Source organism: Gopherus evgoodei, chromosome 21 (assembly GCF_007399415.2).
Source record: "Gopherus evgoodei ecotype Sinaloan lineage chromosome 21, rGopEvg1_v1.p, whole genome shotgun sequence".
Lineage (NCBI taxonomy): Eukaryota > Metazoa > Chordata > Testudines > Testudinidae > Gopherus > Gopherus evgoodei.
In genome coordinates this window covers 2,051,488-2,060,121 of record NC_044342.1, presented here as the reverse complement: position 1 = coordinate 2,060,121, position 8,634 = coordinate 2,051,488, and the positions used below count along the sequence as shown (strand labels likewise).

Genomic DNA, 8,634 nt, shown 5'->3' with positions numbered 1-8,634 from the left:
ATTAGACTATTGTTCTGATCTAGCCCAGGCTGTAAGGGTTGGACTGAAAGCTGAGTCCAGGGAATTAGGGCCCCCAATATCTTTTGTTTATATGACCTGTAGGACCTTTTATAGTTGACAATTAACCAGACATATGTCATCTTGGTTGACTTCAGTAATTGGACCAAGGACCTGCATAAGTAAAGCCATGAATGCCTATATTTTGAGTGAAAGAACCAGGGGTTTCTAGTCAGACCTGTGACAGACTCATAAACTCTGCAGCTTGGGCACAGATAGGTATTCATAAAATGCACTAATCAGTGGATTAGTCACACACAGACTAGTTGCTTTTGGTGAGTACTTAACAGTTTGATGCTAATTCAGGACCATGGAGATCTGTGCGCCATGAAGATCTGTTTCTAAGACAGAGGTCTAGTTATTTGTTTTGAGATTGTCAAAATCAGGGGCCTAAAATATTTAGGAAATAGTTCCTATTGTACCTCTTGGGTGCCAACCTCCCTTAGGATCCATTGACAGTTCCATCCAAGGACAATTAAACATCCATATTTCTAGTGTTGGAATAATTGACAAGGATCAAGTCCTTATAAAGCCCAGTTATCTAAGAAAAAATAGCTCTATATGACAAAGTTTGACTACAGGTTTATCTTTCTTTTATGGATCCATTTTTTTCACCAGGTAAAACTCCCAGTATTGATGAGTGAGGAAAATCACACCAGAGTGAAGGAATTCATCCTTCTAAGATTCCCTGGTCTCAGTATTTGCAGCTGTCTCTCTTTGTACTCTTCTTCTTCATGTATGTCCTGATCATCACTGGTAATGTGGCCATCATCTTCCTAGTCAGGACCCAAACATGCCTTCAAACTCCCATGTACTACTTCCTCTGCAACTTTGCCTTCCTGGAGATCTGATTTACCACAGCCTGTGTCCCTAAGACTCTAGCCAATCTTGTGTCCCAAAGCAAATCCATCTCTTTCACCAGCTGCCTTCTGCAGATGTATTTTGTCTTCTCCTTGGGCTGCACAGAATACTTCCTCTTGGCTGTCATGGCCTATGATCGCTATCTAGCCATTTGCTACCCGTTGCATTATAACACTATTATGAGCAGCACTCTCTCTGTTCAGCTGCCCTTAGCTCTTGGGTGGGTGGCTTCCTGGTTATTTCTGTACCAGCAGGTCTGATTGCCAGATTGTCCTTCTGCGGCCCAAACGTCATCAATCACTTATTTTGTGACATAACTCCCTGGATAATTCTCTCCTGCGCTGACACCTACCTAGTTGAGATGGTCTGTTTCATGATGTTTGCCATCGTCCTCCTAGGATCCTGTGTGATAACCCTGGTATCCTACATTTATATCATCTCCACTATCTTGAAAATCCCCTCATCACAAGGTCGGCAAAGGGTCTTTTCCACGTGCTCTTCTCATCTCACAGTTGTGATTATATGGTACGGATCCACCATTTTTCTACATGTTAAACCATCCATAGAAACCTCTTTGGAACTGACCAAAATAGTCACCATCTTGAACACAATTGTGACTCCATTTCTAAATCCTTTCATCTATACAATGAGAAACAAAGAGGTCAGAGAGATCTTGAAAAGATATTCAGCAGGGGGACTTGAAGTCATTGTAAGATGTCCTGATGGTCACTGATTGTAGCAGAAAACATGGAAAGAGACAATGTCAATAATTTTAATTGTCTATTAAAGCCTAAGCAAAGTTACCAGGGTCATGTCAAACTCATGTAAAACTATCATCAAAGAACATCACATAAAACACCATTATTATTAGTAGTACTATTGTCTGCATTATAGCAATGTTTAGGAGTCAAAGTCATGGGCCAGTACCCCATTGTACTAGGTGCTATACAAAGATAGAACAACAAGATGATCCTGCCCCAAACAGCTTACAATCTAAATATGTGGCAAAAGACAACGGTCTTATACTGACAGATAGATAGAGGAGAACAAAGAATTAATTAAATGAGAAGATGATACAAAGCTACTCAAGATAGTTAAGTCCAAAACAGACTGTGAAGAGTTATAAAGGGATCTCACAAAACTTGGTGCCTAGGAAACACAATGGCAGATGAAATTCAATGTTGATAAATGCAAAATAATGCACATTGGAAAACATAATCCCAACTATATATATAAAGTGATGCGGTCTAAATTAGCTGTTACCACTCAAGAAAGAGATCTTGGAGTCACTGAATATTTCTCTGAAAACATCCACTCAATCCGAGCAGCAGCCAAAAAAGTAAATGGGATGTTGGGAATCATTACGAAAGGGATAGATAACAAGATAGAAAATACCATATTATCTCTGTATAAATCCACCCTATGCCCATATCTTGAATACTGTGTCTAGATGTAGTCACCCCATCTCAAAAAAGGTACATGGAATTGGAAAAGGTGAAGAAAAGGGAAACAAACATAATGAAGGGTAGGAAATAGCTTCCATATGAGCAGAGATTAATAAAACTAGGACTTATCATCTTAAAAAATAGATGAATAAGCAAGAATATGATAGAGATCTATGAAATAATGACTGGTGTGGAGAAAGTAAATAAAGAAGTGTTATTTGCTCCTCCTCATAGTACAAGAATTAGGGGTCATGAAATGAAATAAATAGGCGTGAGGTTTAAAACAAACAAAAGGAAGTATTTCCTCACACAACAGCATCAGCCTGAGGAATTCTTTGCTAGAGGATGTTATAAAGGCCAAGACCATAACAGATATATTCATGGAGGATAGGTCTGTCAATGACTATTAGCCAGGATAGGCAGGGATGCAAAACCATGCTCTGTGTGCTTATGTTACTGGTAAGCATGACACACATCTCAGCACCTAGCTGCCTAACCATTGTCAAGTTGTTTTGTGTAGGCATATTATACTAATGCCTTTAGAAACATGATAAATAAATGTCAGCATGACACACATCTCAGCACCTAGCTGCCTAACCATTGTCAAGTTGTTTTGTGTAGGCATATTATACTAATGCCTTTAGAAACATGATAAATAAATGTCAGTGGTTTTAGTGGCATGTCAAAATGCCATAGTTTTGGAAACATACCAGTACATTACATTCCATTTTTCATGAAAATTATCAATGATACATCACAGTCTTTTCAAAGACAGTAGAGGTATTTCATTATCCAAGGAGCATTTTTAGCAACATAACTGAGTGAGGTTGATTTCTGAGATGATTCCAATATTTTGTCATAATAGAGGCATGTCAAATGAAGTCAAAGTTTGCAGAGACATGCCAAAGTTATTTACAGATTTCTAGAGACAAGTCAAAGTTTTACTGTAGCTTCCAATGACACGTCAAAGTCTTTAAATACATTTTAAGGACATGGGAACATCATAGAAATGTCTTCAGATGCATTAAAGCAATGCCAACATTTTAGAGAGAAGTCTTTCTTTAGTTATAATTTTAAATACAAATTGCATCATGTGAAAGTTTGTGGACACATGTCAAATGGATGTTGTAATTATCAGAGCCATGTCCATGTTTCTTTCATAGCTTTATGAGACATAACAAAGGTTTTTGGACCAGATGCCCAAAGGTATTTAGGTGCCTAATTCCTACTGAAGTCATTGGGAGTTACACGCCCAAACACCTTTGAAGGTCTGGGCTTTCAAACCTTGTCAAAATTTTGTAATAGAGCTAGAGTTATATAAAAGTTTGTGGAAGCCTGTCAAATATACATCCAAATGTTGATAGATGTGACAAATATTGTCACAGCCTTCAAGTCATGTCCGAGTCTTCTCAAAGTTTTTAGTGGCTCTGATCAACATATTTTGAATTATATCAAAATTATGTCAATGCATGTGGTGATGTGTTCAAAGAGTTGGCATACTGAACAAGATTAACCACATTTTCCTCATAACTGTTGTTTCTTGCTCTTTGTAAAGGGAAGTTTTTATCAGCAAGGTGGAGTTTGGTTTTCCCTAAGGTAATATTGGCTGGGATTTTTAAACAGGGCCTGAGGGACTTAAGTACCCAATTCCCATTGAAAATCAGCATCCACTTACCTAGCCCCTTTGAAAATGCCATTTGAGAAGTTGTGTAAAACTTTTTCCATCTAAAGGATGATCTTTTTTTGCCCTAATAGATTGCTTGCATAGCAGGCCCAGGGAACCTTACAAGGTAGACTCAGTCATGCTCAAATCCCAGCAAACCAGAGATATTTCCATACCATGCCAAGATTTTAAATTGGTGTATATAGGGCACAAGGGACCAGACAGTGGACCAAAAATCTGTGTGTGTGCGCCCAGGGGTGGGACTCCTGGCACTCAGCTTTGATGGCACAGATGGAGCGCACTGGAAACAATCACCATATAACTGGCTATTCTTGATCCATTAAAGATACACATGAAGACCCTTTCCTGGAGGTAATGGATGGAAAGTAGGGCTGCTGGGTGATGGAACTGCCTCTCTTGCCTTTAACAAGCTCAGGGACATACCTTAATCTCAACCCATTTAGGCAAATCCTGTGGGAATTCTACATATGTACTCAGAAAACATGATATCTCTACGTCCTTGGAAAAGCTGGAAGAATAAAACAGTGGTAACTCAAGACATTTCACGTACAGGGCAGCATTTTGCTCTTAGTCTGGATTCACATTCATTGTAACTATCTCCAATACATTTCAGTGGAATTATTCCAGATTTACAGCAGTGTAAATGAGGACAACTTCACCAGATTTACGACACATCACCCTGGAGACCCTATATTCACTGCTGTCATATAATTATATGTTTTGTACAAAGTATGCCCTCTGAGGAATTATTTTAAAAGTCTTAACCTGTTCAACATAAATTTACTGTTGGATTGTATGTATGTGAAGTTACAAAGTTTAGATATGTGTGTGTTACTGAAATATGTTGTGAAGTTGGGAACACCCACAACTAGCCTTTTAGGTACAACAATGGATAAGGCAGAAACACTGATGACCCCATGAAAGGGAATCCACTTTCCCAACAGCCATCCCAGAAGACTTCCCAGAGAGAACACAAAGACAATGAAGACTGCTTGACCAATCAATGCCACTCTTTGAGTGTTGGGGTAGTACTCTAGAACTTTCCCAATCTCTTCCCTGGCCATTAATTACATTGGCTATGGCTGAGATTTACAAATAAGCTTATGGGAGTTAGGCACTAATGGGAGAAGATTGCTTACTTCTCTTCAGCTTGGGCTACACAATAAAGATTTCCTGGTGTCCTTAAGTTGGCTAGGAGCATGAAAAAAATGCTGCAACTATATTGAAAGAACAATTATTGTGGCACTGTAGAAGGGGCACCATCACCTCCCAAACTTCTCCATGCAGCAGAGGATGGTTCTGCTGTGGCCTGTCTCAGTTTCCCCACCTTAATGAGTGAGGTTGCTTAAAGAGCTTGGTCAAGGGAGCTTGGTCAAGGTCTACATAAACTTTAACAATTGCATGAAATTAGGTGGACCCCCGGCCAGGAGAGCACGAGAGAGATGGAATGTCCCTTAGTTGGGCCCGTGGGGCGAGATTCAGCCCAGCTGCAGCGAGGGACACAAGGTACTAGGTGGAGAGGGGAAGGAGAGAGAGAGCCAGGCTGTGGGCCTGCGGGCTCTGTTCCCCTCTCGGCACCAGCCTGAGTCCCCCGATTCAGAGCTTTTCCCATCGTGTCCCCAGCCCAGCAACCTTGTGTCTCTGCTCTGGGCCGAGCCTTCGGAATGAGAGGAAAGAAATGAGCAACACAGCCTCTGCCCAGGCTATGCAGGGAATCACCTCACCCACCTGGGAACTGTTTCTGGGGACCCTGCTGGGATCAGAGCTTATTGAGACTTTCAGAGCCTGGCCCTGGTGCAGTCACTCCATGAGGGAGAACAGAAACACCCCCTTTACAATTCACATGTATCCGGGGTGACCTCACCTGCATTTCAAATTTCCTAATAGAGGACACTGAAGTGGGGGGAAGAAGGAGCTCAAGGGGGTTTTTCGAGGTGCTGGAGGAGTGTGTGTGTACTGGGAGATGGTGTTTGGGAGGTGCAGAACAGAGTATTTGGGGTGTGTAGGAGGGGTGTCAAGTATCAGAGGGGTAACCATGTTAGTCTGGATCTGTAAAAGCAGCAAAGAATCCTGTGGTAACTTATAGACTAACAGACGTTTAAGAGCATGAGCTTTCGTGGGTGAATACTCACTTCGTCAGATGCATGTAGTGGAAATTTCCAGGGGCAGGTATATAGATGCAGGCAAGCTAAAGATAATGAGGTAGTTCAATCAGGGAGGATGAGGCTCTGTTCTAGCAGTTGAGATGTGAAAACCAAGGGAGGAGAAACTGGTTCTGTAACTGGCAAGCCATTCACAGTCTTTGTTTAATCCTGAGCTGATGGTATCAAATTTGCAGATAAACTGAAGCTCAGCAGTTTCTCTTTGAAGTCTGGTCCTGAAGTTTTTTTGCTGCAGGATGGCCACCTTAAGGTCTGCTATAGTGTGGCCAGGGAGGTTGAAGTGTTCTCCTACAGGTTTTTGTATATTGCCATTCCTAATAACTGATTTGTGTCCGTTTATCCTTTTCCATAGCGACTGTCCAGTTTGGTCTATGTACATAGCAGAGGGGCATTGCTGGTGTATGATGGCATATATTACATTGGTGGACGTGCAGGTGAATGAACCGGTGATGGTGTGGCTGATCTGGTTAGGTCCTGTGATGGTGTCGCTGGTGTAGATATGTGGGCAGAGTTGGCATCAAGGTTTGTTGCATGGACTGGTTCCTGAGCTAGAGTTACTATGGTGCGATGTGCAGTTATTGATGAGGGGTGTGTGTATCCTGAGAGGGGCGATGAGGGTGCTGGAAGGAGGTATTTGGGGCGCGCAGGAGGGGCTATTGGGGGTGCAGGAGGGGTATTTCGGGAGATGCTGGAAGGATGTATGTGTACTGGGAGGGTGTATTTAGCAGGTGCTGGAGGGGATATTGGGGGTGCAGGAGGTGGTGTTTGGGGGTAACCAGAGGGGTGTGTGTACTGGGAAGGAGTATTTGGGTGGTAATGGGGGATATTTAGGGGGAGCTGGAGGGATGTGAGTACTGGGAGGGTTATTTGGGGGTGCGGTAGGAGGTAACTGGGGTGGGGGCACATACTGAAGATGGAAGGCAGAGTTGCTTCCTCTTATGGTGGCAGAGTGGCTGTCACAGACCTGAGACACAGCACCAGCTCATCAGTCAGTGCCTCCCTGCGAGATTCTCCTACTCGCAAGGGTGGGGAGGTGGGGCCTGGCACTTTCACCCCTCCTAGCCAGGCTCTGAAGCCCCGCGGTGCTACCGGTCGCCCAGCTTAGAGGTGTTTGGTGGCTATGCTTACCTGGCGGGCTGGGGTGGGCTGTGGTGGGCTGTGGTGGGTGGGATCCAGCAGCTGTGGATGCAGGGGAGGGACCAATTGTGGTACAGTGACAGTTTTCCCAGACATTTTCTCTTATTTGAACAATCCACCTGGACAGAGGGTAGCGAATCAAAAGAAAGGTCATTTCTGAACAAACCCGGCCATATGATAACCCTCACATTACCTAGCTGGCTGAGGGACACGAGGCCATGCCATCAGTGTGATGGCATTTCTCTGTGTTATAAATGAAGCGGGGTGGAGGGAGCTTCATTTTATTGACCCAGCCAGCCAATTAGCTATAAAATCCCTCTTAGTAGCTGTTCTCTACTTGTTTTACCTGTAAAGGGTTAAAAGAAGTGAATGGGCACCTGGCCAGGAGAGCCGATGGGAGGGCTAGGACTTATTAAAACTGAAACAAGACTCTCCTTTTGTCTGTCTGTTGTTGTTCTTCCAGAGAAAGGGAACAGGAAAAAAAATGCCGTAAGAAGGTTGGGTCCAGGTATGAAACAATTATTAGGATTATACCTAGAAGCTACTCATTTAAAAGCCAAGATATATAAGTAGATAAGGAAATGTTTAGGAAGATGCGATTAGGTTTATCCCTTTTATCTATATATGGCTTGTGGACTTCTCTGTGCTAACCTCAAATGCTTTTGTTTTGCTTTTAGCCTTTCAACTGGACCTCAAGAAAGTTATTCTTGATCATTAATCCTTGTAAGTGTTTTATTTTGTTTTTAACTCTAGCAATAGCCTGTGTTTCCAGATATTTTCTTTCTTTTTGTTTTTAATAAAATTTCCCTTTTTTTAAGAACAGGATTGGGCTTTTGTGTGCAAAGAGGTTTGTGCAATTATTTAATTATCTGGTGGCAACAGCTGATTTCCTTTGGTTTCTTTCTCAGCTCTTCCCCGGAGTGGAGGATGAAAGGGCTTGAGGGTACCCCCCACGGAAGAATTCCCAAGTGCGCCTTCCTGGATTCCCAGAGGGGTTTTGCATTCAGCTGGTAGCAGCATTTACCAATCCAAGATCAGAAAAACCCTGTAACCTTGGGAGTTTAATATAAGCCTGGAGTGGCCAGTATTAATTTTTAGAGTCCTTGCAGGCCCACCTTCTGCACTCAAAGCGCCAAAGTGGGGAATCAGCCTTGACTGTCTTGTCTGTATTTATCTAACAAGTTTTGAAAATCACACCCAATCAATTCCAAGTTGTCAGGAAATGTCCTAGTGCCTTGTATTCCTTTGTAGTTTCACCTTAACTGTCACCAAACTGTCCTGGTTTCCA

The 8,634-nt window shown here is 42.5% G+C and overlaps 1 pseudogene; it reads left to right on the top strand.

Moving 5' to 3' along the window:
• The first annotated feature begins 693 nt into the window (after nt 1-693).
• On the top strand, nt 694-1,651 carry LOC115638397 (annotated as a pseudogene).
• Nucleotides 1,652-8,634: the final 6,983 nt, after the last annotated feature.